General features: G+C 45.4%; 1 long non-coding RNA gene across 1 annotated transcript in view; it reads right to left on the minus strand.

The window, feature by feature from the left end:
• Positions 1-347: 347 nt before the first annotated feature.
• The window catches only part of LOC309342677, a 44044-nt gene continuing 38523 nt past the window's right edge, over positions 348-5868 (minus strand). Inside the window, exon 4 of the long non-coding RNA XR_014156982.1 lies at positions 348-1338. This is a non-coding gene — a long non-coding RNA (uncharacterized lncRNA). The remainder of the gene's footprint in view (positions 1339-5868) is intronic.

A 5868-nucleotide genomic window follows, 5' to 3' on the forward strand; every position in this document is an offset into this window, starting at 1 on the left:
GCATGGGTTTCCAAAGCTTTTGGGTCTGGGAAATCTAAATAACTGTCGTGGGCACCATGAAATACCCATTCTACAGGAGAAAAACTGGCATTGCTCATACTACCCCTCCAAGCAACAGGCAAAAGATCCAAAACAAAAGAGACAACTAAAAAATCAGGTAATGCAAAATACTCCCTAACCATACAAAAGAAAAAGTGAGCAATCTTTCCTCCCAAATAACCTGGAAAAGGTTAGGCTGCTTGGATGCTTGCATTCCACTTCATGACCAGCCCAGCACCTGCCACAATTAAGAAGAAGCACCTCAAAAACATTTTAATTACAAATGGGAGGGCCAGTGGGCCTTAGTAGACACAGGGGATTGGGGAGAGTCAGAGGGAGTTGTGGTGTGCGCATGGGTACCATGTTGGGTTAGGGTTACAGTGTGCTAAAGGGGAGGGTTTTCTGCTTTTTTCAGTGTCGTTTATGGGAGACCTCAAAATTCCAACATCCATCAGGTATTGCATTATTTATAGCACAACCCTATCTACTTGAATTCAATAATATCTGTTTCCATGTAAGTGTGTTTAAGGACTGCACCCTTACAACACAACCCTATAGTCCTAGTAAGTTCAAGGGAGCTTACTCCCAAGTAGGTGGGTACTGATTTACAGCCTTAGGTGACAGTACCTGTCAGTAAGCCCCATCAAACTTAATGGGCCTTACTTTTGAATTGCCATGTATAGGATTGTACTGTCACTGTTATAAACCTAAGTGTTATTGCAGTCATGAACACAAATTAGACCTAGTAATTCATCTTTTAAGAATGGCACGAATGTATGTGAAGGGAATCTAGATCATATTACATATAAACAGTTTACATTAACCTTCTGTGAATGTTTGTTGAGATTAAATATAACCACTCAATTTTAATTCAAATGGATTAATTCTTTTTAATCCCATTAAGTACCGTAACTGTCCCAACGGGTGGGGGAAGAGTTTATTGATGGTTGATCTTCAAATGCACAAATAATATGCTTTTGGGACATTAAAATAGCGCTAATAGGTTAGCAATAAATTTTCTTTCCAATAGGGGTGATTAGAAACTTCAGGGATAAGAAGCCATTAATGTGCTTGACATAAAGGATGAGAACCCACCCTAATAAAAGTCTCATATTGACAGCTCAGCTTATAAATCTTACAGGAGGTGGAAACAGCCCTGCTTCTGTGTGTAGCACTTTCCACAAAGGCATTTGTGGCAGTTCTATGCATCCTGCTATTAAGCACTATTTTTGGCTAACAGCTTTCTCCGGACTCTTTGCCAGGACTCCTTGTAAATAACTCTCCCTCTGTAATGGATTTCTGCAAAATAAAAAAGAGGAGAGAAAAAAAAGAGATTAAATAAATGGCAGACTTTCAAGAATGGGGCTCAATGTGAGCAAAGTTTCACCAAAGTCCAGGTTTCAGTCCTATTTTAAGTTTCAGAGTTTTTAACCATAGAAAACGGCAGATTTCAGCAGCTGTATGATCATGTATAAATAGGAGCATCTATGAACGTGTACATGAACACCTCTGAAGCTTCATTCCTAAGTACTAGTATCTCCTATTTGGGATTTTAGACTGTAGGGCAAGGGTGGGCCATCCAAACTTCTGTATCATTCCTGACCATTGTATATTATTCCAGGCTGACCAGACCAGGGGTCGGCAAGCTGTAGCCCATGGGCCACAAGTGGCCCACGGGGGTTATTTAAACAGCCCATGAGCCACCCCCGACCTCAGCCACCCACTCGGCCAGTCCCCGTGCGCTGTGCTAAACCAGCACAGTGCGGAGTGGGGACTCGCTTCTGCCGTGCCGGAAATTGCATCTACGCATGCTCAGACGCAATCTGGCCCACGGAGCGATATCCGTGGGAGTGAACTGGCCCAGGCAAGGTAAACCTTGCCGACCCCTGGACCAGACTATCACTTCCATAATCTAATACATCATCAACATCATAATCATCACTGCAGTTACAATGTGTGAGGGGCAGTACTGCTGCCACACTGCCCTGCTGCATCCCTCAGCCCAGTGCTCCATCTACTCCTGCTGCCACCCTGTCTCATCTGTCTCTTGGTAAATGGAAACCCCACTGCAGTCAGAAGGCCAGTCCAGGAGTGGTGACTAATCTTACACACCACAACTGTTGGAAGATTCAGGCAGTGGCAGAGCAAGCCGATCGGGCACCTGGGGTGGCACACGTGCCCTGTGCCGAGAGGGGTCAGCTGCCCGCGGGGCGGGGTGAGCTCCATGGGGCCTCTGAGGAGTCCGCCTGCCTCCTCCCACTCAGCCACCCTACAGCTGAGGGTGTGATGGCCTGGGAATCCGATTCAGAGGCTGAACCGGAGGAATCCCAGCCTGCACAGGAGTCCCTGCCTCCAGGGGCGGCTGAACTGGGGCAGGGCCTTGATTCTGAAGCGCCTGCACCTGTGCCGGATCCTCAGGAGCAGGAACCAGGTGAATCCACTCTGGCTCCAGAGGTGGTTGAGGACTCAGTGCCTACAGGTGAGTCTCCCCCTGGGCCCAGTAACCCTTCAGCCTCTCCTGAACTGCAGAGGCTCAGGGCAGAGAGGCGAAGCGAACTGGTTTCTCCCAGGAGGAGTGCTCGCCTTAAGGCCAGGAGAGGCAGGTCTCCTGGGGGCCGGGACCGCCCCTGGCCTCAGAGAAGATAAAGGCCAGTCAGCCCGGTCCCAGGTTGCGGGAGCAACGTCGTTGATGAGCTGTTTCGGCCAGCATCCAGTCCTGTTTCCCCCAGAGTTCGTGTCCTTGCCTGGCTTCCCTCTGTGGACCCCGCTTCGCCCGAGGAGGACTGTCTGCCGACCCTCAACTCAGGTCCTGGACCTCACCCCATGGTAACCTTCCCCCCCTGGACCAGCACAGAGGGGGAGGTGGCGGGTGGACCGTTTGGGGCAGTGCGGAGCCTGCGGGCACCCAAGCCACCGTGTCACTCCCAGGAGAGACGCGTGGCTCGGGTGCCCTGCAGGCCCCATGGTGAGTATCACCCGGCATTTTGTCACCCCCCCCAGGGGTGACACCCGGGCAGCCCGCCTCCACCGCACCCCCTTCCTCCGCCCCCAGATTCAGGACAGACAAAATAAAGGACTTCAAATAGTGCTGCAAAAAGAGGCAATGTTCAAAGTTCAAAGTTTCCAGCTCTGAGTACCAAAGTAGCTCCTGCCTAATCACTGTCTGCTTCTACCAGTCTAGCAACAAATTTCTAGAATTCCTACCCATTTTTTCCACAATCCAGAAAGAAACACCCCGAATTGTAAAGTTTTTTCCTCAGTTATGAAATATGTGTATTCTGATGTGAGACGTAGTGTAGTCTTGTTTCTGAAGTTATTACATTATAATAGAATCGACACCAAAAAAAAAAAAGAGGAAGGAAGGCTTAAATTGTCAGTAGTTTATTTCATAGCACTGCAGGCTTTAGAAGCCTCTAAATAAAATTACAGTACTTCTGGCAAAATTGCAATATTTGCAGAGAAATATTATCTTTCTTGCTTAATTAAAAGATTCTCACAGCTCCCTGGTTTGAAAACTGTTCGGTGAAATTTTGGAGTGGAACTGCTTGCAGAATTGGAGGGAGGAGACGAAGAACAGAATTCATATGTTCTCTATTGTTCTTTTAACAGGATGCTGATGTGCTAGTTATTCGGCATGCAGACAGTAGGAAGACCTGGTTCACAATAAAGCCGTACTTTGGCTGGGATGTCAGATGCAATGAGGGCCATGACAGAGCCATTAAGCTAAATGTATGATGCTCAGCAGATAAATTGCTCACTGCTTTCTCTGACATGAAGTGAGACATTCTCCATTACTTCTGAGCACTTGTGCCACTGTACATTATAGCAAGGAATATGATGCCGTGTGTCATCCGGCAATATGACATAGGACACTGCTATCTACCGACTTTTTCACCCCTCAGAAAAATGCTTGTGATGCGTGTGGTTACGTTAGACTTTGAGAAGCCTTGGGTGCCTTGCTGCTTTGCATTGATTTTACATCTCAGAGCAGAATAATCAGGCTGTTGAAGTGAAGCTGGATGCCAGATTCTGAAATATTCATCCTTAGCATACTCTTGCAGTCTCTTGACAATGGATTCCAGGTTCAAGGGAGGTTCATATTGGATATTAGAAGCTTGTCCTTTCCTAATAATTCTGAAAAGAACATATATGCATGTTGGGTGAGATTGTCCTAAAATCAAACTGTTTGGTAAATGAGTGTGACAACTGATAGGACCAAGATCAGGCCCACCAGAAGAACCACAAATGATTTTGTTGAAATATATTCAAGAGATAACAAAAAACCAGAAGAAAGACCATAATTTTTATTTTGTATTTACTGACATATGCGGTGAAACTTTGGAAGCCTGTGATGAAATTTTAGCTGAAAAAGCTCTGAAAACTACCACTAATGGGGAAAAGAGAAGAAAAATAAAATGCAATCCATTCAGGGAGCAATTCTATGCACAAGAAGCTGGCATAAAACAAGCCAGTATAAGTTTATGTCTGCTTAAGTTACCCTAGATTCAGTGGAGCTGCTGCTACAATGCCTATTCTGGGTGTGGGAAAACAAGCCTTTAAAATAGTGCTCTATGTTGGGTTGCTAGGTCTCATGATGGGCTTAGGTTCCAGTCTACACCCCCCAATCTGATTCTATCCCTGCCACACCCTGGAACAACCCTTTTGGGGGACTTAAATTTGCCTCAACTTAGCCAACTTTGGGTGAGCTGGCTAAATCCTCCTTGAGTTGGGATGGGCAAGTTACAATGGTGTACCTTCTGCTAAGCCGAGGTTGGGGACTTAATGTTGGCTGAGCCCAACTGAGCTGGGAATCAGCTAGCTGAGCCAGCAATCTGCTGCAACCTAAACTGGTTAACCTGACATAACTTGTCATAGCACTGCTCCCCATAATGCCTGTGACTATCTTTTAAAATTTTTTTTAGAACTAAAAAGACAGAATTTCTGTTCTATATGAATTGTAAGGAGGGGTAGATTTTGCACTGTAAAATTTGCCTGTTTATTACCTTTTGTTTTTCTAAAATGATTTTTAAAAAACTTCAAAGAGAGTGATTATCTTTACCAAATAAATTAACCAAAGGATTAGCTCAGAAAGTAATCTGTCCGCACCATTGTCAGGGCTCTATTAAGCCTCCCAAATCTTTGCAAACACCTAACCAGTGTGGTGTAGTGGTTAAGAGCGGTGGTCTCATAATCTGGTGAACTGGGTTTGTGTCCCCGCTCCTCCACATGCGGCTGCTGGGTGACCTTGGGCCAGTCACACTTCTCTGAAGTCTCTCAGTCTCACTCACCTCACAGAGCGTTTGTTGTGGGGGAGGAAGGGAAAGGAGATTGTTAGCCGCTTTGAGACTCTTTAGGGTAGTGATAAAGCGGGATATCAAATCCAAACAGTTCATGCCAAAAAAGGGGATGGTGGCATTGTCAGTTACTCCCCAACAAGAAGGGTCACAGGCAGCTTATTATGTACAATTAGATCCAGAACAGACCTGTTATTCACAAATATCCTTTACTTCTTGGTTTCCACAGTAACCATGATGTATCTGCCTTTAGTCAGCAGCAGAAAAGGCTGTTTTCACAATTAATGAAGGTATTTCAAGGTAAATGCATACCTTAAACATTTTAATCATAAACACTTTATAGTAAAACAGAGATGGCTAACTTTAGTCTATGTATTGTATAGCTAATGTATTTGACAGTATTGCAGAAGAGGTAATATAGGCAGGTACAGTTTCTCAAAGTGCTGCCCTTGCCTCCCCCAACCTAATGCCCTCAAAATGTTTTGGACTATAACTCTCATCAGCCCCAATCAATATTGTTAACTGTTTTGCTCTG

Source organism: Podarcis erhardii (assembly GCF_964252035.2).
Source record: "Podarcis erhardii genome assembly, chromosome: 5".
Classification (NCBI taxonomy): domain Eukaryota; kingdom Metazoa; phylum Chordata; class Lepidosauria; order Squamata; family Lacertidae; genus Podarcis; species Podarcis erhardii.